General features: G+C 43.7%; 1 long non-coding RNA gene across 1 annotated transcript in view; it reads left to right on the top strand.

Annotated features, from left to right (window-relative positions):
• LOC309614917 overlaps positions 1–14,972 on the top strand; it is a 68,649-nt gene extending 53,677 nt beyond the window's left edge. Inside the window, exon 2 of the long non-coding RNA XR_014236464.1 lies at positions 402–14,972. This is a non-coding gene — a long non-coding RNA (uncharacterized lncRNA). The remainder of the gene's footprint in view (positions 1–401) is intronic.
• Positions 14,973–25,671: the final 10,699 nt, after the last annotated feature.

Here is a 25,671-nt window from a genome sequence, read left to right as displayed (position 1 = left end):
TTGTCACTAACGCACGTGACCTGGAGCCGAGCCGGGCGACGCTCTCAAGTTAGAAACAAGCCCGGGCAACAAAGCCCGGGCGCCGAGGGGATAGAAGAGGGGCGAGCGGAAGGGGGTGGTGGTGGGGGGCTGGTACACGGGGCGCATGGGAGAGAGGAGAGGAGGGGCTGGGGACGAACAAAAATGGGAACCCGCTGGAGTGTGAGGACGAACTGGAACTGGAAGGGGAGAGGAAGAGCCCCGGCCCCAGCTATCCCTTTGGCCAAGTGAGGGGCCGAGCGTTTGGGGCGTAAAGGGACACAAAGTGTTTTCTGCTCTGAGAGGAAAATTAAGGGCATTGAGGAGGGTGATGGAGGCCAAAGACTGTGACGCAGCCCCACTTAACCTCTTGGTCTTCTTAGGAGAGAAAGTCTGGCCTCCAGATACAGGGATGCCGCCCACCCAGCCTCCTTTTTAAGACCAGGAGTCAGGCCCCACCTCGCTGTGGTAACTGACAGTGGGAGCTGACTGAACGCGCCTACAAGCTCAGGATTCAGCCCACAGGCCGGCGAGGCAGAAGAGGCCATCAGACCAGACCTGAAGGCAGAGACGTCAGGAGCCTGGAGGCCCTTTGCTCCGGAAGACGAGGAGCATCCTGGAGGAAGAAGAGTTAGGAGAGCGGCTGCATCCAGGCTCTCCTGTGACCTAGGGAGCCCATGACCTCTATTCTGCTGTTTACGCAGTACAGACTGTGGGCATTCACACGACGCCTACCTGCTCACCGCGTTATTTATAGTGAGAGGAAAGTAAGACAGTGGGCTTGAAAATACTTTCCAAACCAAAGCTCTGTACACGTATCGATGGATTCACTGTCTGGCAAAGGCAAGGGAGTCATTTTGATGTGTCTCCACTCTTAGATGGATCTTGTTTGGACTGAGATGCGGTTCTCTAACCTAGGGTGAAATTTATAGCGACCCTCAACAGGTGTATCATACATTAAGTATCTGAAAGTATCTGACTCTCGCATTCTGGCCCTCACAAGTATCCTGTGGTCAGTCTGCTTCCAACAATACTGGTTTTAAAGGGTGTAAATCAAAGTGCGGGGGATTGTCTGACGCCCAGAAGTAATAACCAAAATTTGGGAGCCATTTGACTTTTTCTCAGAAAGTAGACCAAACCTTTAACTTGGATTTTAGGTTTTGGCTAATCCTAATATTTTCTCTCAAATGTCACTGCTACATTAGGAGCCCCATAATCTCTTGTTTCTTCTTAGCAATTCGTGAAGAGACCATCTTCCCATTCAGAACCCAGGCAAGATGATAATTTTAAGGGTCTAATTTTTAAAAGGTCACATGGAGACCTACCTTTTTCCAACTTGATAAGATTTATCACCATTACAGACAATGTGAAAGCATACAATGCCTTGTTATGATAGAAAAACAATGTGAGGTAGATGATTCCAAAGATGGTCACAACAATATCACCATCATGAAGTGAAGTCTATTTTTTCTTCCCGTTGAATCTGGGCCGACCCTGTAACTGCTTTGACCTATAGAATGTGGCAGAAATAATGTTTGAGGTCTCCCAAGACCAGACATTAAGCAAGCCTAACAGCTTCTGCTTTGCAGTCTGGGGAAAGCCAGCCACCACATAAGAAGAGCCCATCATGTTGTGAGGAAGTCCAAGCTATGTGGAGGGACCACATGGAAAGAGAGAGATGCCTGACTAGCCCCTAGATGTTCAGTCTGTCTCAGCTGAGGTACCAGACTTGTGAGTGAAAAAGCCCTCCAAGAAGGTCCAAGCCCAGCAGACACCACATGGAACAGAGATGAGCCATCCTCACTGAGCCCTGCCAAAATTGCAGAATTGTGAGCAGATAAATGATTGTTGTTTTAAGGCACTAAATGTTGGGGGGGGGGTTTAAAAGCAGCAATAGGACACCAAAACACAAAGCTAAACAAGAGAAAGGCCCATAGCATATAGATCAACCTTCTGTAAACTTCACAAAGCAGAGTTTTGGGGATAATTTTTTTTATCTTATCTCAGGAGTCATTTGCTTTCTGTTTACTCTCTTGCTGATTTATAATCGTCCCACCTGGTGCTTGTTTATCCCAGTGTTACACCAAGGGTGGGAGGAGGGGGCGTGGGAGAAGTCTGCTTCTATGAGGGAGGAGTATTTTATCACTGTACATTGTTTGGAACTGTTGGAGCATGAAAATAATAAAAAGCAAACTGAATTTTAGTCAGTTTTTTAATTGTTTTTAAATTCTATACACACACACACACACACACACACACACACACACACACAGAAATTCACTACTTGTTGCCTGCATGTAGAGTGGGTGGCTCCCATTGCCTTCCTCCGTGGTGTGCCACTGGTTTACATACATACATGCAGTGAGACTCAGGAGTAATGTCATCTCCACAGCACAGAGCTGTCTGAACCCAACCAAACTGTCAAATCACACAGCTGCAAACCAGCCTCTTGTCTGTTGGCTGACAAAGACTCAACCAGGGCAGACCCAGTGAATCCAACCATCCTTTAATTCACAGGGTAATTCTCAGTGGGTTGCTATAGTACCCACTTCTAGGCTGAGCCCCTGCTGTGGGCGTGACCCTTTCCCCATCTGTCAGCGTCCTCCTGTCTGTTTTCCATGGAGCTCAATACACTGCCTTATCTACCCCAACAAAAGAGATTCAACCTCAAGTTTTGCTCTGAAGGACCACAGGGCAGGACCACATTTCTGCCAACATCCAGAAACAGTACAGCTAATACCTCTGCCTCCTGTTAACAAAAGGAGTCTATGGCCATTACCCTGCCAGTTGCATCAAGGCTGCTGAAGAATGTTGTTTCCTACCAAGCTGCAGATGGAGAACCCCATAGGCTGGCTGCTCAGGGCAACCTTGGAACAACAAAGCAACAAGCCGTTCAGTCTGTACTGAGAAGATTCCAAACATGAAGTATTCCCAGGTAATTTTCAGTCTGTCCATCAACACATATGGTCTAATGGGCTTCTACCATCCGACCAGCATGTTGTCAAGTATCTGGGAAAGACTTTGGTTTTTTGGGGGTTTTTTTGGTGAATTTTGAGAAAACAATCATTTGGAATTCCAGTGAAATCTATTGTCATAAGAGAAAGAAAGAAAGGGTCTGTCTTGGTCTCCAGAAAGCCTGGAACAGAAGGAAGCGAGAGGTTTGGTGAACTCCACTGTCTGAAATAAAAACAGGCAACAGAAATCCAACTGGGCTGCCAGTTACCATCTCAGGAAGAAGTCAGGAATGATACTAGGGCCATTGTGTGCTAGCTTTTCAAGACTCTGGAACCTTTGTAACTCTGGCAGATTCGTTTTTTTAAACCCTGTATCCACATGATGATTGATTAGAAATAAAATCCTTAAAATGAAAAGGGTCTGTGTTCTGGCTGAGCCTCCAGAAAGGAGAAGGGAGGCCGGACCACCTCACTCAGCAGCCAGTGTTTGGGGAGAAGAGCCCCCAAGAGCTGTGGTGGCATGTGCTGGATTGTGAGTGATTGATGACAGTTCCCCAGACCTAGTGTGCTTTCTCCAGTTTCTGTAAAGTCCTGACTTTAAAGGCTTTTTATTTTCTAGGTGAATGCACAGAAAAGTGTCCAGTTATTTAAAATTATATTAAAACTCATCCTTACAGCAGAGCAGAAAGTGAGTCATCCCTTCATGGATGTGGCCTAGATCTATGATCTAGAATGGCCCTCCATATGCCAGCACACACCCCAGGGAGCCATGAAGCTGAAGAGACCCGCTGCGTGGGGCAGTCATGACCAGTCCCAGGGCAGTGGCAGCCGTTATCTGAAGTGTGTGAGCAGAGGTCTTTTGTAGCTTCTGCTGCTAAAGCTACCTCTTCACTCACACGGCTACTTCTGGGTCATTGCCCAACAGCCTGCATGTGCCAGAGGTAGCCCCAGGTGGGGTCTGTAAGCATGAATCACTCTGTTATGGGGACAGCTTGAGCAGAACGTGTCTTGCTGCCTTTCTCAAAAAGGTGACGCAGACAATGTGATTGCTACTTATGTAAGTTGCATACTGCCTGCATAGTCTGCCTATTTAAGGAAAACTTGTTTATTGGCTTATTCTTTTTGCTGGAATTAACTACCTTAAAGATCCATTACATTTTGCAAGATTAATTCGTGTTCTTAAATGTCCACGTTTTTCATGGTTTTGTCCATGAAAACCTTGCTCATCAGAGGCAGGAGGGTTTTCGATTTCTATTCTTTTGGGGTCTCTTTTCCTGTTTACTTCTCTGGCAGGAGTAGTCGTATCTCTCCCTTTGTAGCTCAGACAGAAGGGGGATGTGAATAGTATAGCCCCAAAAAGACTGAACATCACCCACCCATTCATTCAGGCCTGCTGTGTTTACAACATCCATTCATTCATTCAGTAATTATTTAATGAGCACCTACTCTATGCCAAGCACTGGAGATACTGCAGTGAACAAAACAAAGTCTCAGCCCTCAGGAAGCTTCCCTCTAATGGAGGAGATACAATCAGCTGATAAGTATGGTATGTAATGAGTGCTGTGAAGAAAAACAAAGCTGGATACAGGGTTAGAGAGAAGCTGGTGGGGAGGTAGGATGGTCATACGGGCTTCTCTGAGGACAGAAGGACATGAGGGAAGAGGCAGCCCAGGCAGCCAGAAGAGCCAGTGCAAAGGTTGCAAGTAGAGAGTCCCTGTGCTCAAGGAATAGCGTTGTTCTCGTACTAGACAGTGTCACTGAGAATTTAGCACAATCTGGTATCTGACGGTTACCTGAGTTGAAGAGGACTGGCCCAGAACTTTAAATTCCTTTGTAGCCTTTTGGGTTTTGGCCACACTTCCACAAAGGCGTATAGGTCCCTGAGAAGTAACTTTTCGTGTTTATCATTATATCATGGAACTAAATTTCAGAGCCCTAAGAACAAGTGTCACAGAATGGCTCTCAGGTAGTCAATTGTGTGGCATCTTGGGAAGGCAAAACCACTTCGGGGCATGTGCTGTCTGGTAAAGAAGGAAGGAACAGGAAGTTGCAGATTTCCTGTGCTGTAGTGGGGATAGTTATTTATCTTCTGAGTGCCTCAGTTTCCTCCATGGTAAAAGAGGGGAAATAATACCTACTTAAGAGACAGTGAAAGCAGGAAAGTGCCTGGGACATGTAAAAGTTTTTGATAATGTTTGTTCTCATCAGCACATTGACCTTTTTCTAAGGATTTTACTTTAAGGATTTTATTTCTAATCACCTTGTAGAAATAAGATTTTTTAAAAAGAAAAAACCTAAGCTTAAAAGCATTAATAGCTTTGGAGAACTTGAGTGCCCCCAAACAACAAAGTTAAGAGCCAAATACCCTCATCTTCTTTAATAAGTCTATAAGCAAGAACCACAGAGGTGGTCTGAACCCATGTTTGAATTTGTCCCTATGAAGCCTGCATTTTGTATTATCTGAGTGTTTAAAACCAGAGTTTGGAAAATAAACCCTTCCCTAGTACACACTGATACACCAGAGTTACTTTACCTCCTCAGACACAAGTGCAATTGAAACTAATTAATCCTGGAAAGTAAACTCCTAGAAACCATATTGTCCATAATAAAGAACAGCATTTAAAGAGAGAAGCAACTGAATTTAATGGTTAAGAGCACAGTTCCGGAATCAGCCCTTAGTGCAAACTATATGATGTTGGGTTTGACCTCTCTTAGCCTCAGTTTCCTCTCCTATAAAATGGGGATGATAAGAATGTCTCATTAGGTGGTTCTGAAGATTAAATAAGATCATGCATGTAAAGCATTTAATATAATGCTGGGTACTATAGTATGAGCTTATTAAAATGTTATTAGTGTAACCTAATAACATGTTATTAAATGTCATTAGTGTAACATTGAGTTCTACAGCCTTCAGGAGAGTGATATTGAGACAGTGGTTCAAGAAAATCCTCTCCAGAAGGTGAATTTTGAGTCAAGCCCTGAGTGATGTAAAGGACAAAATAGGCTCTGTGAAGCTCAAACCAGTGACTCGTAGGAGAGGCAGAAGGAACAGTAAGTGTAAAGGCCACCCCAGCTGTACGTAGAGGACCGGCAGTGTGGCTGGAGGGTGGTGAGGGAGGGAGCAGTGGAAGGAGATGGGGTCTGAAGAGTAATGAGGGAACGTGCAAGCAGGGATGAGAAATTTGGAGTTCATTCTAAATGTGATGGGAAATTAGAGCCTGGAGTTTCAGACATGTTGAGTCTGAAATGCTCTTGTGATATTCAGGAGAAATGTTCCAGGCAATTGAATATTTGAGCCTGGAGCTCGAGGGACAGCTGGGGGCTGCTGGTGCAAATGTGTGACATGTCAGCTTTTTACTGATATTTAAAGCCATAGAGCTGGATGGAATGACCTAGGGAAAGACTATGGACAGAGAAGAGGGCTGAGGCCGGCCTGGGCCTCTGACATTTAGAAGATAGAAGGATAAGGAATATTCAGCCAAGAAGACTGAGAAGGAGCAGCCAATGAGGTGAGTGAAAACTTAGAGTGAAGTATCCTGGAATCCAAGTGCTGAAAATGGTATCGGAAGGAAAGTGCGACCGACTGCAGAGAAGCTGAGTCTGATGAGGACGGTGAAGTGGCCTCTGGAGCCAGCAAGTTGGTGGCCAGCGGTAACCTTGGGTGAGCAGGCTGGTGGATCGGTGGCTACGGAACCCTGATTGGAAGAGAAAGTTAACAAGAGAGAGGAAAATCACGAGAGAGAGCTAGGAGAGGAGGAAGCAGAGGCAGAAAGTCTAAGTGTGTTAGTTTGCTAGGGCTCATAACGAAGTGCCACAGACTGGGTGGCTTAAACACCAGTCGTTTATTTCCTCACAGTTCTTGAGGCTGGAGGTCCAAGATCGAGATGTCGACAGCAGAACTGGTTTCTCCGGAGGCCCCTCTCCCTGACTTGCAGATGGCTGCCTTCCCTCTGTGTCCTCACATGGTGTCTCTCCGTGTTGTCTGTGTCCTAATATTCTCTTCTGGTGAGGACACCAGTCATATTGGATTGGGGCCCACTCAGACTGCCTCAGTTAAACCTAATCACCTCTTGAAAGGCCCTTTTCCAAATGTAATCACATTCTGAAGCGCTGGGGGTTATAGCTTCGATACATGAATTTCAGAGCAGGGGGACACAACACTAAGCAATTCTTTCTCAGGGATTTTGCTGTGAAGGAGAGCGAAGGACTGCACTAGAAGCGACAGGAGAGATAGGGAGATTTTGTCTTTATTTTGGATTTTTACTCTGGGAGAAGTTCCAGCCGCTGGTACTGCTAGTGAGAAAGGCACAGCAGAGAAGCGGAGACCACGGTGTGGGAGAGAGGAAGGAGGTCATTACAGATCAGGGTCCTCCAACGCTTTGAGAGGGGATGGGATCAAGAGGTGTTAAAGTGTCAGGTCACTAACGTAACGAGGTCACTAACTTGACCCTGAGACTCACTGTCTCACCAACTCCGTTTCAATACCAGCAATAACTGTAATAATTCCCCAGGAAAGAAGCAGAGGAAACACGATCACATATGGAATTACAGCTGTCCTGGGTACCTACTAGCACTGCACTCAGGGCTCTGCTGGGGTGAGGGAAGACTTGGGTCCACGGAAGGGGAAGGAGGAGCAATAGGTGAGGCTCTATCTGACTGACTGATGAACTGAAACACCCCCAGGAAGTCCAGTTCCAAAAGTGGTTGAATATTTGGAATCTGTGACCCAGCGTTGGCCTATTTATTTGAACTGAGCTGGGCTTCAGGTCACCACCAGTTTCAGCTGGTTACATCATCAGCTTTTCCCATGCAGATTGCTACCCCCTTTCACCAGGCCAAGGAGCACGTGGCTTTGTGATTTTGCTTCTATAAGCTCTCTTATCACAGCACGTGTGTGTTGGAGCCCAGATGTTAAATCAATCAGTAAATAAACCTTGGCTTCACATTTTGTACAAAGTTAACTGACACACGGACACACAGTCTCTGAGTTGCTCACTGCCTCTGTGTCACAGGGTCTCTGACTGCAAACATTTCATTTTTTTTTAAACCGCTTTATTGAGATATAACTCAGCTGTCATAAAATCCCCTCATTTAAATTGTACATACACTGATTTTTAGTGTATTCACAGAGTCGTCAGAACTTCCTTCTTGACACTGTGGTTTTCACCTGAGCAGACAGGTCACGCTCCCAGTGTTGGTACAGCTCCGCTATTTTAGTCATGGCCAGTTCCTGACCGGAGAATGTTATCTGAAGGCAAATGTAGATCTGACTATGACGTCCCTGGGGCCTAGTGAGTAGCTGATGAAGTGGCCAAGTTCACCAGTGAAAACCACTCAGTGTCTGTTACATGGGCGACTGCTGTGGAATAAATAGACTGAGTGAGCAGGTTTTACTACAGTGAGGGACGGACACTCTACTTGGAACTCAGACAATGGGGTCTTAGTATGCTTAATCCAAATGGCAGAACACCAAATCCCTTGTATTTGTTCCACATCTTCTTACCAACCCTTTCCCCTAAATGCTCCATTTCATTATCCTCCAAAGTATTTGTTTTGAAACCACGTATGTCCTCCTTCCTCTCATGGAAACCACCTGTAGCAGCAACCACTGGGGCGGCTGCAAACATTTGTTTTTGATAACAGTGTATTTTGAACGTCTGTGGTTTCAATTTCTATTTTTGTCCCTTACTGTCGTAACTTTTCAATCTCTTCATACCTTTTATGGGTAGTTTTGCTTTTCCCAGGCATTTGCAGTCTGCTGAATGTGTCAGCTACATAAACTGTGAACTAAGAAATTTATAATTTCAAAATTAGTATAATTGTCCAATGACTTACAGCTCTCAAGACGTTTTCATCTACAATATTTAAACTGGTCCTTACAACAACTCAGTGATCAGAAAACCAACATTTCCTGGATGGCCAGTAACAAAATTTATAATAAAAAATGGGTGATTTGAATTCTTGTCTAGGATTTTTCCCTACGAGAACACTGGCCATCACATATGGCTATGGTTCTCCAACTTCAGCTGAATCAGAATTGTTTAGGGGGCTCGATACAACACAGACTGTGAGCTCCACCCACAACATTTCTGCTTCAGTAGGTCTGGGCTGAGGCCCAAGAATGTTCTCATTCACACCCAGGTTCCTCCACTTTCTCCCTCGCCTTCCTCTTCTCAGCTTCCCTTGCAGCTACGGGTGGTCATGTGACATATTACGGCCGGTGAGATGTGAGCAGAAGTCTGGGAAAACCTGTGCTTTCCTGATGAAAAGGGACATAGTTGGCTCTTCACCCTTCCCACTTCTTCTTGCTTAGAACTTATATGTAATGCTTGGAGGTACAAGAGCATCTATGACCAACACATTGAAACTAGCGGGATAGGAAGATAGGAAGAGGCTGGGTCTCTGACAGCCCTAGGTTGCTTACCTCCAGACTTCTTTTCGAGTGAGAAAAGTAAATCTCTATTTAAACCAGTGTAGTTGGGTTCTCTGTTACTTGCAGCCAAATACATGCCTACCTGATACAGAGAAAAAAGAAGGATAGAAAGGTGCATGAGAAGTGGCACTTAACAAGAATTTGGGAGACCCTATTCTGTAGCTGACATTGTGCCAGGTGAATGAGACATGGTTCCCGCCCCTAGGGTGTTCATAGTCAAGGTGAAAAGGCCACCATGTAGCTACACAAATAATAATACATGTGACAAGGACAAAGGTAGAAGCAAAATGTTGTGGAAACCCAGAGAAGGAAACGCTACCTAGGGAGGTCAGGGAAGTTTCCCAGGATGTGACATTTTAGCAAAGTCCTGAAGGATGAATAAAGTTGCCAGATAGAGAAGAGGAAAAAAGAAGCTTTCTTCACTGTGTCCCTTCTCACTCCTACCCTCGTGGGGCCAGAGGCTGGCCTGGCTGGGGGCATGTTGGGACAAGCAGCCAGCAGAGTCAACAGCTATGCAGGAAACTCTAAGTCCAAAGAACCAGGAGGGAAGTTGTGAGGATTGGCAAGAACTCCTTGTAGCGGTCCAGGGAGCCAGAAATCTGGGGCTGAAAGACAAGAGCAAGAGATCAGAGGGCACATGGGAAGGGACAGGGCAGGAGCCCAAGAAGATGGGTGGAGACTTGCTTCTCAAGCAGGTAAGGAACTCAGGGCACTATATACCCCATTTCATGATTTCTTGTCATTCAACTTCATTTTCACTCTCAGCCCCCATTCTGTTAGGCTTGCAGGAAATTCAGTCTTAGTCCTTCCCGGGGCTTCCGGCTGCACCCAAGGCCATGCTAATATCCTGGTGTGTTAGCCTGCAGGGCCCTGCAGTCCCCTGTGCTGCTTTCTCTGACACAGGAACCCTGGCTGGAGGATCCCATCACCCTGATGTATCATGGCTATTTCCACCAACTGCCTGATATATCTTCTGGTGCTTCTAGATAGCAGGGCTCAAGTCCCTGCTGCTGGTGGGCCCCAGAGGCCTCTCTTTCCTCTCCCCAGACCCAGGCATCTCTTCTTGGTTTGGGGGAAATATCTCTCTCTGGTCCTGTTTCCACCAGAGATACACTCCCTCACCTCAAGCCCTAGTCAGCTCAACGAGCTTAGGGCTGGGGAAATACAAGCCAGGAAGGGAAGTGTCTCCAATCCAACTCTACTGTCCACCTCCCCTGAGACTAGGAACAGATCCTTTTAGAATGGGTGAAGGCAAAAGGGGAAATGCAGGGAGAAAAGTTTAAACTACTGGGCCACATATTGATGATGATGGTATGGTCTAAGGGACGGGGGCAGCACACACACATCCCAAGAGGTGTGAAGACAGAGTCAGGGAAGGCCTGATATGTTTGGAGAATGGTGAGTACCTGGGGAGGGAGGAGGAAGTGGTTGAAGGGGACACCTTGGATGATCATTTGTAGAATTTGGATTTTATTCTGTAGGCAACAGAATTCAGGAAAGGTTGATATGATATGTTTAGACAAGACCCTGTTTTTTTTTTTTTAAAGGGGCAACTCTGATAGAAGGTAAGTTGTGAAGAGCCTGTGGTTGACCATAGGAATAAGCCGGACAAGGGCTAGTAAGAGTTTAAAGCAGGGAGTAATAATGGAGATAGATAGAAAAGCACAGTCACAGTTCTGGGATAAAAGCAACAGAATTTAGTCATTGATTGACTGTGAGGGAATAATGGGGAATGACAGAGAGAGAAGCTGAAGGAGAGTCCAAGATTGCTAGCTTGAGAGATGGGGTAGTTGGTAAAGCCATTTACCTGAAGGTGAGAGAACAGAAGGCAGAGGAGAGGGTGGAGGGGGTGATGGGGAGGAGAGAACTAAACGTATTTAGCACTGGTTATATGCCAGGCACTGTTTCACATATATTTTTCTCATAAAAACCCTATGAAGCGCAAGAGGGAAGGGATATGGGGATATATGTATACATATATCACTTTGTTATACAGTAGAAACTAACACAACATTGTAAAGCAATTATACTCCAATAAAGGTGATAAAAAAAAAGATAAATTACAAAAAAGAGAAAATAAAAATAAATCTCTAAAAAAAAAAAATACCCTATGAAGTAGTATTATTATGTTCATTTCACAGATAAGGCTCAGAAAGGCTGTTGCTCACCCCAGGTTTCTCGGAGGGTAACAGAGTCAGGGTTGGAAATGATATCTACCTGACTCCACAGTCCATGCTGTCCCCTAACGTGTTTTTAAGTGCCACCCAGTGGGGATATCTAGGAGTCACTTTGGGCGCTTGGGAGACAGGCAGGAGGTGCAGGCATCAGTCTGGGAGTCTTTATTATGTAGATGGTTCCTGAAGTTGCGAGAGCAGCCAGGAGAAGTGTGTGGTATGAAAAGAGAAGACAAGGACAGACTCTGGGTTTAAGGGTTACATCAGTTACACTACAGGTAACAGAAAAAACAAGGAATAAGCTTAGGACTTGTAATTCTCTCATCACAGAAGTTCTGAGGTGAGGTTCTCAGGGTTAGTATGTTGGCTTCATTAGAGAGCCAGGCTCTTTTCCTCACCATATTTAGAGTATGTATTGCCTCCTCAAATTTACTTCAATCACAAAATGGTCACTTTAGGTCCCACCATCCCATTGCAGGCAGAGGGAAAACAGAAGAGGCCAAGAGAAAAGTGTATCTGCCTGCCAAGTGAACCTGCTTTGAAGGAAGTCTTTCTAGAAGACCCACCCCATAGCTTACATTGGCCAGAATTTAGTCACATGACCGATCTTCAAGGGCAGCTGGGAGATGTAGTTCTTTAGCTAGGCCCCTTACTGCTCCAACTAAATCGTGGTTCTTTTGGTAGAGAAGAAGGGAGAATGGAAACTGGGTTGACAACAGTAATCTCTGCCATAACGGGGTAGGCAGAGGAAAGAAAAAGGTAAAGAAGAACATATGGAGGCAGGGGAGAAAATGATGCCATAAAAAAAATGTAATAGTATGCTTTTAGTTTCAAGTTATTGAAAACTCAGCCCAGGCTAACTTAAACTTTGCTCAGATAACCAAAAAAATTTGCAGGTAGGGCAGGTGTGTTAGTTGGGGCTCTGGTTTTGCAACTTTGCTATTTTCCTGGCTCTGCCCCCTCTGTGTTGGCCTTGCCTTCAGGTTGGCTTCACAAATGGTAGTAAAATGGCTGAAGTAGTTCTGGGACTCAAATATGCAAGCCACATTGTCCAGAGCAAGACAGACCATCTCCTTAGCACAAGTCCTGAAATTCATTCATTCATTCACTCACTCAGAAACATTGCTGGGTAATATTATGTGCACTTTTCTAGATTTTGGGGATAATGTGAATAAGACAAACAGAGATTCTTCCCCCATTGGACCTTGTCTTAGTCATCTATTGCTGCATAACATATTACTCCAAAACTGAGCAGCTTAAGGCAACTAACATTTATTATTTCCCAGTTTCTGTGGGTCAGGAATTTGGACATGGCCTGACTTGGAGACTCTCCTGAGGCTGTAATTAAGATATCAGCTGGGGGCTGCCATCATCCCAAGGCCTTTTGGGGAGGACCTGTGTCCCGCTCACTCAGGTGGCTGTTAGCCTCAGGTCCTCACTGGCTGTTGGCCAGAGACATCAATTCATGGCCATGTGGGCCTTACTGTTTGGCTGGAGGTTACGGGGAGGTAGGATAGAAATTAGTCTTTCTGTAACCTAATCTTGGAAGTGGCATTCGATCACCTTTTCCAGGTTGCATTTGTTTTGAAGTAAGCTGCCAGGTCAAGCCCACACTCAAGGGGAGGAGGGCATTACATAAGGGCATGTATACCAGGAGGTGGGGGTCATGGGGAACCACTTTGCGGTGCTCTACCCCAGAGCTATATTCTAGTCAGTGGAAACAGAAAACAGACATATCATATGTAAGTGATAATAAGTGCTATGAAGAAAAATAAAGCAGAGTGAGGGAAGGTGTCTCTCATGAGAGGACATCTTAGTAGCATCTGAAGCAGATGAGGCAGTAAGCCATGGGTATGTGTGGAGGAGCACTTTGGGTGGCGCGAAGAGCAGGAGCAAACTCCCTGAGGCAGGAGCTTGCTTGGTGTCTTTAAGGAGACACTCAACCAAAATGGCTGGAACAGAGTAAGCAAGGGAGGAGATGGGGAGGTGGGGTGGGAATCAGATTATGTGCAGACTTATAGGACACAGTAAAGTCTCTATTGGAAGGTTCTGAGCCATGGTGTGACATGACCCACCTTACTTTTAAAAGGCTGTGGTGTGGGAAACAGATGATACAAGGGCCAAGAGTGAAAGCAGGAAGACCAGTTGGGATTCTACAGCAGTAGCCCAGGTGAGAGATGATGGAGTCTTGGATTGGGTGGAAGTGAAGGGATTGGATTCCAGACATATTTAATAAAACTTGCTGATAGACTGGATTTCGGGTATGACAGAGAAGAGTCAAAGACGATTCAGGCTTCTAGCGCGTGCACCTGAGAGGCTGAGGTTGCCATTTGTTGGGATGCGGAGGACAAATCTGGGAGCGTAAATCAAGGATTTGACTCTGGTCTTGTAGCCACATTAAGTTTGAGATGCCTGTTAGATATCCAAGTGGAGATGTTGCAGAGGAAGCTGGAGTCTGGAGTTCAGGGGCAAGGTTCAGGCTGGCGACAGAAATTTGGGAGTCATCAGCATCAAGTTGACATTTAAAGCCAAAGGACTAGATGAGCTTACTCACCTGGGGAATATGTCTTAATGGACAAGAGAAGACATCTCTCAGAACTTTTGGAAATGGGAGGATGAGGAAGATCTGGTGAAGGGGACTGAGAAGGAGAAGCCAACAAGAAACAGTGGATGGTGCCGGCGAGGCAGGCAACGGGCTCTACCTTTGAGGCCGTGGGGAGAGGTGTTCTCCACCTCCCAGATGCCTCCAGGGGGTCCAGTGGGGCTATGGGACTTGAAAGGTGGTAGAAGGTCATTGGTGACATTAGAAAGGGTAGTCTGCAAAGCGTCCTGGAGTCAAGAGCTGGATGATGGTGAATTTTGGAGAGAATGAAGTTTAGAAAGAGACCTAGTGGGTATGGGCCTCTCTTTTAAGAATTTCAATGTTAGAAACAATAAAAGTGTGAGGGAAAACACTTATTAAGTTATAAAAAAATTGGTAAATGTCTGTATCAATAAACAAACACTATAACATTAAAACCCTTACTGCAGAAAGAGGGAAACTGTTCTTAGTAAATATAGCAAGAGTTAGAATCTTCATAATGGAAAAAAACTCATGCAAATTGATAAGAAAAATACGAAGACCCGAATAGATAAATGGACAAAGGGCATGAACAGGCAATTCACAAAGGAGGAAATACAACTAGTAAACAAAGATAAAGAAAAATGTTTGGTGCCATTAGCCAGGAAAGAAATACAGATTAAAGCCGCAAGATGACGTGTTTTAAACTATCGAATTAGCAAAAAGCTGTTCATACCCTTTAACCCAGTAATTCCAGTTCAGGGAATCTTAAGAAACTAAGCCAAAATGCAGATGAAAGAGCTGGCCATAGATTTATTTATAATAGTTAATAAGAGGAAATAATCCAAATGCTGAACACCAAAAGAATGGCTTAGAAAATTTTGGTACATTCATAAATGGAATATTAATCAACCACATATACATACCAAAACTGAGAAGAATTTACGGTAACAGTGTCTTAGTCCATTTGGGCTGTTATAACAAAATACTGGAGACTAAGTAGTTTATGAACAATGGAAATTTAATTCTTACATTTCTGGAGGCTGGAAGCCTGAGATCAGGGTGCCAGCATGGTTGGGTGAGGGCCCTCTATGGTCGCAGACTTCTCATAGTATCCTCACATGGTGGAGGGGGCAAGAGAGCTCTTCAGGGCCTCTTTTATAAGAGCACTAAGCCCTTTCATGAGGGCTTTACCCTCAGGGCCTAATCACCTCCCAAAGGACCCACCTCCAAAGTGATGACCCGCCATCACTTTGGGCATAGGTTTTCAACATATGGATTTTGGGGAGAGGGGACACAAACATTCAGACTGTAGCACACATGAAAATGCCTATATCATGTTAATTGAAAAAAAAGTAGGATTGTAAATGGTGTCTTATATTCTCACCTAAGGGAAAAATATTTATAGACAAAAGGAAACCCATCACAATGTTCCCTGCAGGTCACAGAGGAAGACTGGCTACCTTCTTTCCTGCAGCACACCTTTGTTGAGTTCCGTGCTGATTTCTCTGTGCCAAATCCTGGAATTACAAAGATAATCCCCAAAATTCTGCCCTTGAAGAATTTGCATCTAACTAAAATTTGAAAAACTGTTGTAAAAGTCTCAAAAGATATAAAAATAATTGAGTGAATTCCCTGACGGTCCAGTGGTTAGGACTCCGTGCTTTTGCTGACAAGGGCCTGGGTTTGATCCCTGGCCTGGTCAGGGAACTAAGATCTCACAAGATGCGTGGCTTAGCCAAAAAAAAAAAAAAAAGTCACAGGAAAACTGAACCCAGGGCTTCCCTGGTGGCGCAGTGGTTGAGAATCTGCCTGCCAATGCAGGGGACACGGGTTTGAGCCCTGGTCTGGGAAGATCCCACATGCCGCGGAGCAGCTGGGCCCGTGAGCCACAGTTACCGAGCCTGCGTGTCTGGAGCCTGTGCTCCGCAACAAGAGAGGCCGCGATAGTGAGAGGCCCGCGCACCGCGATGAAGAGTGGCCCCCGCTTGCTACAACTAGAGAGAGCCCTCACACAGAAACGAAGACCCAACACAGCCATAAATAAAAATAAATAAATAAATTTAAATAGCACTTGGCAAACAAAGAGAGGGAAGAAAAATATAGTTATAAAAAAAACCCTAAAAAACTGAGCCCGGCCACAAACTGAACCTCAGCCACACAGCTAGCCCTTTGATGGCTCTGTCCAGACCTGCAGTCCCAGGGTCAAAGGTGACAGGGCATTGGGTGGTCAGTTGATGGAGACCCCAGTGCTGGAGTTGATGTGGCCTTGACCCCAAAGGAATGAAAGTCAAGGAATAGCTAATGGAATCAGAAAATGAAGCTGGTGTTTCTTAACAGGACTTGTGATCGAAGTTCCTGCTATAAGAGGTTTGGTGCCCAGGAGCACCTGAAACCAAAGGTGAGTCATTATTCTTCTTCCCTCTGGGGTTGCTTCTCCATATCCCACCTATTTGGCGAAGACTGGCTTGGAGGTTCCTGCTGTGTTGTCAGGGTCATTCCTGCTGCGAATGCTTCTGTTTTCAAGTTTCTCATGGATGGAGAAGACAGAGAACCATACCTTCTATTTCTAGAGTCCTTTACATATATCTCAAAGAAATTCTAACTCACCAGCAAATTGAAGAATGGTGTCATTGGCTGTGAAACCAACCGTGTTATTTATTTTCTGGCAGGGCCACCTCAACCTTGAGTCCTTCACCTATCAAATTGCAACTATTTGACAAATGCTAAATAAGAAAAATAATGGCTCTGATAGCATCAGGGAGAAAACTCTCCTGGAAAGCTCTTTTCTGAAAAGGTGAAAGAGGTTATTTTCAAATGGTTAGGTGTTTTAGTCAATGGCATAGCAAGACTGATTTAGAGAGCAAAGGCATGATCTTTAAAAGAGATCCTAGAGGTCAACCTCAAGGAAAATGAGTTTTTGATTATAAAAATAAGTTACATTTAAAACATTCGATTCTCAAAAGGAACTCTCAGTAATTACCATATAATTAGGAATGCAATGTCTAAAGACAAACTGCCTGGGTTCAAATCCTGGCTCTTCCACTTACTAGCTGTGTGACCTTGAGCAAGTTACTTAATTTCTCTGTGTCTCAGTTTTTTCCTGTAAAATCGGGACAATAATAGGACTTACCCCGTAAGGTTGTAATGAGAATCAAATGAGTTAGTATTTTGTAAACAGCTCTCAGCAGTACCTGGTATGTGACACCCGCTGTGTAAGTGCTTGTTAAATAAAACCATTAATAAACTAAAAGTAAATGCTATTTTTTCTTGCTATCACTTGTTAAAAAAAGCAGTCACCGCAAGTAAAAATAAGCACATGAAATAGTTCGATAGTGACAATGTATTGAAGTAATCATCTAGGTTTCTTCTTCCTCTAGTTGTCCTGTTCTCCCCCTTTCAAGCAGGTAGCCATGCTCTCTTGTGTCTGTGTCTTGAGGGATTCTTTTGGAGCAGGAAGCCCATGGGAGCAACAGGTGCCTGAAGCCAGGGGCTCTTCTAGTCTTTAAGGAAAGCCTAAGCCCATTGAAGTGATGGGTGATGCTGAGTGTCCCAGGAGAGGTGGAGATGGGTGAGGCCTATGAGTATAAGAAGAGAGGAGAGACGGGGAGTGTTCCTGAGAAAGGCTTAGGGGCTGGGAGCCCGTGCAGGGCCCCAAGTGGTGGCGGCCCCTCAGAGGGATGGCTGTGCTGTGTGCTAAGGAAGGTGGCACCCATCTTCCCATGCCTTGTGGCCCAGAAGCAAGGAGCTCCAGATGGACTAAGACGATGTCAGCCTTGACTATGAGAATGCAATGGATAGAGCAGCACTGACCGATAGAAGTATAATTTGAGCCACATTTGGAATTCCAAAATTCCTAGCTACTAGAATCTAGTAGCCACATAAAAAAACCATAAAAGGACACAGGTGAAATTAATTTTAATAATATATTTTATGTCTAACATATTATCCTGTCAACAAGTAATCAATATAAAAACTTACTGAGGTATTTTACTTTTTTTCTGTATCAAGTCTATGAAAGCTGGTATGTAGTTCACGCTTACAGCGTATCTCCATTCGGACTGGCGCCATTTCCAAGTGCTCAATAGCCACATGTGGCCGGTCGCTACCATATTGGACAGGCCAGGCTAGAGGCTCTTCTCTTGTTTTCCTGGTTGTACATAGCCTTCCTGGATTCTAGTGTGACTTTGACTGGGAAAGGGGACCCCGAATTTTTTACCCAACAAATATTTATGGAATGCCTACCGTGTGCTAGGCCCGTCATTCTCAAAATGTGTGTCAAGGCATCCTAGCAAGCTGCAGTGAACTCACAGAGGCTTCAAGGAGTGTCTACATTTTTGAGGGAAGCGTGTGTTGAACACCAGGCACTGCTAACTCAAGGAGGATCAATTTCAATATTAGGCCAAGCTACATTCCTCTTTAGATGCTGTTCATCTTTGCGAAGCTGGGTTTCCAGCAGCTGCTGTGATAAAAGCTCAAGTACTATAGGAAAATCAATGTGGAACGGAAATGAGGGTGGCAACGTCCAATCTAATTCCAACGTGGCAGGAGTTTGCAGTGCCTGGTTGGTACACATGTCCTATTGGTAAGTAATGGTGCTTATAAAAAGGAATGAAATAATGCCATTTGCAGCAACATGGATGGACCTAGAGAATACTATACTTAGTGAATTAAATCAGAGAAATATTAATAGTGTATGATATCACTTATATGTGGAATCTAAAAAAAAATGATACAAATGAACTTATTTACAAAACAGAAACAGACTCACAGACTTAGAGAACGAATTTATGGTTACCAGGGGGGAAGTGTGGGCGGGAGGGATAGATTGGGAGTTTGGGATTGACATGTATACCTTGCAGTATTTAAAATAGATAGCCAACAGGGACCTACCGTATAGCACAGGGAACTCTGCTCAGTATTCTGTAATAACCTAAATGGGAAAAGAACTTGAAAAAGAATAGATACATGTATATGTATAACTGAATCACTTTGCTGTACACCTGAAAATAACACAACATTGTAAGTCAACTATTTTCCAATAAAAATTTAAAAAAGAATGAATTAAAAATATTTTTCTTTTAGTTTGTGTGATGGTTTCTTTCAAACAACTGCTAAGTTTTTAGAATGTAATACTTATAGTTTGGACCTAACTACTTAATAAAACAGAAATTTTAGGTATTTCTTTTGGCCTAGGAACTCCATGAAAAATCTGCTGAAACACCAGGGGTGCTGAGAAGGTCAGGAAACACTGTACCAGGCGCTCATGTCGACTCCCAGGATGCCTGATGCACAAAGCCAAAGATCCTGCTTTGTGGAGCTTACGTGGTGGGTGCGCTGGCGGGACAGACAGTAAAAAACTCGATGACAAGCAAAGTTTGAGTTGGGATTTCCTCTCAACCCAGCGGGACAGGGTTTGGAAATCAGATTTAGATTGATTTAAAGGGCATGTAGAAGGTGATATTTCTTATATACTAGACTTTGTAGACGTTGATTTATTTCTTATACACCTGGGCTGGGTTGTGTGAAGTTATTTTTTTTAATATTTATTTATTTTTTGGCTGCATCCTGTCTTAGTTGCGGTGCATGGGCTTCTCTCTAGTTGTGGCGTGCGGGTTCCAGAGCTCGTGGGCTCTGTAGTTGTGGCACTCAGGCTTCTAGTTGTGGCATGTGGACTTATTTGCCCCGCAGCATGTGGGATCTTAGTTTCCTGACCAGAGATCGAACTGGCATCTCCTGCATTGCAAGACAGATTCTTAACCACTGGACCACCAGGTAAGTCCCGTGTGTGCAGTTATTTTAATAGAAGTTTTATTTTAAGGGTGTTCATGGAAGTGAGGAAAGCAAATATCTTCATGGGAACTCTGGAAAGCCCTTCCATCAGTCCTCAGGGTTAGAACAGGAACACTGGCGGCTCTGTACCCCGTGGAGACTGGTCATTGGTCAGGAACTGGAAGGTCACTTGGGACAATGCTCGGCTCTCTTGACTGGGTCACTTTCTCGCCCCTTTGCACCAGGAGTTGTTGGTGTCCACCTGGAGCCATATGCATTTCTTTTCTGCATGTCTGTTGGGTTCTGTTCCCAAGACTAACTGCTCTCTCCCATGCATGCCTCCTAGCTTCTGTTTTCCTTCTTTGTGTGTTTCTTCACTTCTGCTTCTACTGTAGCCTGGTAACTCTTTCCACATATCTCTGGTTTAACTTTCAGAGAGAAAGATACTAAAAGGTTCATTTAGTAACTTGTCCCTACTGGGCAAGGCTCTCATTGGTGCCGACCTCATCAGCCATTGGTTGCCCAGGGATCAGTAGTTCTTGTGCCTTCCCTGGCCCAGTCCTCTGTGGTCACAGTTGTAAGCAACGTGTGAGGAACCATCTAAGGATTCTTCTCAGTAGAACTGTGGATAGAACATTGCAGACATGCTGAGCCTTACATTCTCAGAACAGTCAGAAAGATCGTACCCTCTTCTGGTTTTATTTTGTTTTTTAAGGATTACTCAAATTATTCACCAAAATTAAAAATACAATATATCATTTACAAATGCTCAAGAAAAAAAGAGAGAAATACTTAGAAATAAACCTAACAAAACACATGTAGGACTTGTATCTTGAAAACTACACAATGCTGATGAAAGAACTCAAAGATCTAAATAAATGGAGACACGTCATGGTCATAGATTGGATGACTCAACCTAGTAAAGATGTCAGTTCTTCCCAAGTTGACATACAGGTTTAATGCAACTCCTATCAAAATACCAGCAAGATGTTTTATAGATATAAATGAGATTATTCAAACATTTATATGTAAAGGCAAAAGGAACTAGAATAACTACAACGACTTTGAAAAAGAAGAGTCATGTAGGAGGACTCAATCTAACCAAATTCAAGGCTTATATATAGGTACAGTAATCAAAATTGTATGGTACGGGTGGAGGGATAGGCACAGAGATCAGTGAAACAGAACAGAGAACGCAGAAACAGATCCAGACAAACTGGTCTAGCTGATTTTTTTGATGAAGATGAGAAAGCAATTCAATTGATGAAAGATAACCTTTTCAACAAAGGATGCTGGGACAATTGGACATCATGAGAAGAAAACAAAAATCAAAAAACAAAACACCTGGGTCTATGCCTCATACCTTGTACAGAAATTAACTCAAAATAGATCATGGGCTTAAATGTAAAATGACAAAACTTTTAGAAAAGAACATAGGAGAAAAATCTCAGAATCTAGGGTTAGGCAAAAAGTTCTTAGACTTAACACCGAAAGTAAGATCCATAAAGGGAAAAATGGATAAATCAGACTTCATCAAAATTACAGACTTGCTCTGAGAAAGACCTTGTTAAAACAATGAAAAGAGAAGCTACAAAATCAGAGCAAGTATTTGCAAACCACATATCGTATAAAGGACTAGTATCTAGAACATATAAAGAACTCTCAAAACTCAACAGTAAAATAAAAAATCTAATTAAAAAATGGGAAAAACACATGAAGATATACCAAAGAGGGTATACAGATGGCAAATAAACACATGAAAAGATGTTCAACCTCATTAGTTATTAGGGAAATGCAAATTAAAACCACAGTGAGATATTACTTACTACACACCTTTCAGAATAGCTAAAATAAAAAATAGTGACAATACCAAGTTCTGGTGAGAATGCAGAGAAACTGGGTCACTCATACATTGCTGGTGAGAATGTAAAATGGTACAACGACTCTGGAAAACAGTTTGGCTATTTCTTTTAAAATTAAACAACTGGGGGCTTCCCTGGTGGCGCAGTGGTTGAGAATCTGCCTGCTAGTGCAGGGGACGCGGGTTCGAGCCCTGGTCTGGGAAGATCCCACATGCCGCGGAGCAACTGGGCCCGTGAGCCACAGTCACTGAGCCTGCGCGTCTGGAGCCTGTGCTCCGCAACAAGAGAGGCCGCGATAGTGAGAGGCCCGCGCACCGCGATGAAGAGTGGCTCCCGCTTGCCGCGGCTGGAGAGGGCCCTCGCACAGAAACGAAGACCCAACACAGCCATAAATAAATAAATAAATAAATAAATAAAATTAAACAACTGGGACTTCCCTGGTGGCACAGTGGTTAAGAATTCGCCTGCTAATGCAGGGGGCACAGGTCTGGGAAGATTCCACATACCACGGAGCAACTAAGCCTGTGCACCACAACTACTGAGCCCGCGTGCTACAACTACTGAAGCCTGCGTGCCTAAAGCCCATGCTCTGCAACAAGAGAAGCCACCACGATGAGAAGCCCACGCACCAAAGGGTAGTCCCCGCTTGCGCAACTAGAGAAAAGCCCGCGCACAGCAACGAAGACCCAATGCAGCCAAAAATTAAAAAAACAAAAACAAAAACATACAACTACCATATGGTGCAGCAATTGCACTCCCGGGCATTTATCCCAGAGAAATGGAGACTTATGTTCACACAAAAACTTGGACACGATCCTTTATAGCAGCTTTTTTCTTAATAGTCCAGAACTGGAAACTATGAAGATGTCTTTCCATGAGTGAACCGTTAAACAAACTGTGGTACATTCATACCATGGATACTACTCAGCAGTAAAAGGGAACAAACTATTGAAACAGGCAATGACCTGGATGATCTCCAGAGAATTATGCTGAGTAAAAAAAGCCAACCCCGGAAGATTACATATGGTATCACTCCATTTATATAACATTCCTTTTTAAAAATTGAAGTATAGTTGATTTACAATATTGTGTTAGTTTCAGGTGTACAGCAAAGTGATTCAATTATATATATATATATATATATATATATATATATATATATATATATATATATATATATATTTCAGGTTCTTTTCCATTATAGGTTATTACAAGATATTGAATATAATTCCCTGTGCTATACAGTAAATCCTTGTTGCTTATCTATTTTCTGCATGGTAGTTTGTATCTAATAATCTCATACTCCTAATTTGTCCCTCCCTCCCCACTTTGGTAACCGTCAATTTGTTTCTGTTTTGTATATTGACTCATTTGCATTATTTTTTAGATTCCAAATATAAGTGATATCATATACTATTAATATTTCTCTGTCAGACTTACTTCACTAAGTATAATATTCTCTAGGTCCATCCATGTTGCTGCAAATGGCAATATTTCATTCTTTTCTATGGCTGAGTGATATTCTATTGTGTGTGTATATATATATATATATATATATATATACATACATATGTATATACATATATATATACTACATATACTACATGTTCTTAAGCCAGTTGTCTGTTGATGGGCACTGGGGTTGATTCCATGTCTCGGCTATTGTAAATAGTGCTGCTATGAACATTGTGGTGCATGTATCTTTTCAAATTAGAGTTTTCATCTTTTTTGGATATATGCCCAGAAGTGGGATCGCTGTATCATATAGTAACTCTTAGTTTTTTAAGGAACCTCCATACTGTTTTCCATAATGGTTACACCAATTTACATTCCCACTGACAGTGTAGGAGAGTTCCCTTTTCTCCACACCCTCTCCAGCATTTATTATTTGTAAATTTTTGATGATATTTATATAACATGCCTGAAATGATGAGAATGAAATTATAGATATGGAGAACAGATAAGTGGTTGCCAGGGGTTAAGGAGGGGATGGAGGTGGGTATGGATTTAAAAGGACAACAAGAGGCACCCTTACTTATGGTGATGGAAATGTTCTGTATTTTGACTGTCTCAATGTCACTATCCCAGTTCTGATATTTTACTATAGTTTTGTAAGATGTTACCACTGGGGGAAACTGGTAAAGGGTACCTGAGATCTCTCTGTATTATTCCTTAAAACTGCCTGTGATCTCAAAATTTAAAAGTTTAAGTAAAAAAAAAATATTGCAAGGAATATCTGCTATACTTTCAGATAGAAGTCTCATGCAGATTAATAGGTTGTCAGTGAGGTCCCAGCCCAGGATCCCCCAGATGCAAGTTTACTGGTGGATGGAACTATCCTTTTCAGAAGGTCTTGGTAGATTGAAAGTGCTAATGGCCTTCCAAAACTAAATTTACTCCTTTTATCATTGGCAAAATTAAATCCAAAAATATCTGAAGAAAGTTGAATAAATCCAGATGATTTTACAGCCCTAAAAGTGGGTATCAACAGGGTAGTGTAAATATGCAAAGTATATGTATGTAGCAAGAGTGCATGTTTACAAAATAGTTTGGAGAATATATCACCTGTGAGTTTCAGCTCTCAGTTCCTAGAGAGAGAGAGAGAGCTGCTTCTGGTTAGTAACTGAGACTTGGTCGTAGTGGCTGGTTCCTTTAGGAGGGCAGATTGAGTGACCATCTGTTGAGCACCTCCCCTGCACTAGGGGCTTTACATTATCCAGTTTAATCTTTAGCCCTGTACTAGGGGGTGGGTAATATTATCCTCAGAGCAGACACTGAGTCTCTGAGTGCCTCAGTGAAGACATTTGCCTCAAGAATTGACCTGAGATTCAAACCCAAGGCATTATAGGCTAAAAAGGAGTAAGTGCCAGCCAGGAAGTCAAATCTAGGTCTGTCTCCAAAATGCCAGCTCCTTGCTGCTACGCCTCCTGGCCTACCAAGATCACCACTTGTGGTGTTTGCCAGCCCCAGCTGTGTCATCCAAATGCTGAATTGCCCCTAGGAGAGGGCAAGTCTTTCTCTGTCCTCCCATAGCTGCTGGGGTCAGGCAGAGACAGGGAGGTGGGTGGGATGGAGGGCCCCTTTCATTCACACTCTGCAGGTGGCTTTCTTGAGTCTACTTCTCCTTTGAAAGCTGTCCGAATTGATCGTTTCAGCCAGATTTTACCTTCCTAGGGGGGAGTTGGGGAAGGAAAAGAGAGAAGAAGAAGGCACGGTGAGATGTCTACTGAACTATTCCTTCTTCCAAGGTCTCCCTCTCCAGGTGTACCCTCATAGAAAGTTCCAGGTGTGCCTCCCAGGCCCTGAGTTCAACTCCTGCCAAGGCTCAGGCAGAGATGAGCCAGGGCAGTCAGAAAGAGCACATTAACAGAACTCCCGTGACCTGCAACTGCTGGTCTCCTGGAAAGTTTCTTTGTTGATCTTTTCTGTAGACTTTTGTATGGTGCTCTTTGACTACATTTATAGGTTATAGGGCTGGGAATAGAGAAAGCGAGGGAGAGAGGGCAGGTGGGAGGAAAGAAGCTGAATGAATTCTGGGAAGTGACACATCTGAAGAGACTGCCTTCAAGGTCATGTCCAGTCTGATATTCAGACCATTATCAATTTTTTTCTGTCAACAATGATTTATATTTTATTTTCATCATCTTTAGCTGATTCTTTCTTATGATCATGTATTGTGTTATAGTCTCTTGTTTTCATTTCATGGAAACGATTCCCGACTGAAGAGCTGAAATCAATCTTGGCTGCACGCTGGAATCACCTGGGGACATTAAAAATACTGATGCTTGGGTCTTATCCCAAGAAATTCTGACTTAACTGGGACTAGCGAAATCTGGGGAGCAGTTAAGTCTGGTCTGGGGAGCAGAGGGCATCTGACTTGTGAAAGCTCCCCGGTGAT

The sequence above is a fragment of the Balaenoptera borealis genome, assembly GCF_965194805.1.
Source record: "Balaenoptera borealis genome assembly, chromosome: 17".
NCBI lineage: Eukaryota > Metazoa > Chordata > Mammalia > Artiodactyla > Balaenopteridae > Balaenoptera > Balaenoptera borealis.
This window is presented reverse-complemented; position numbering and strand designations above follow the sequence as displayed.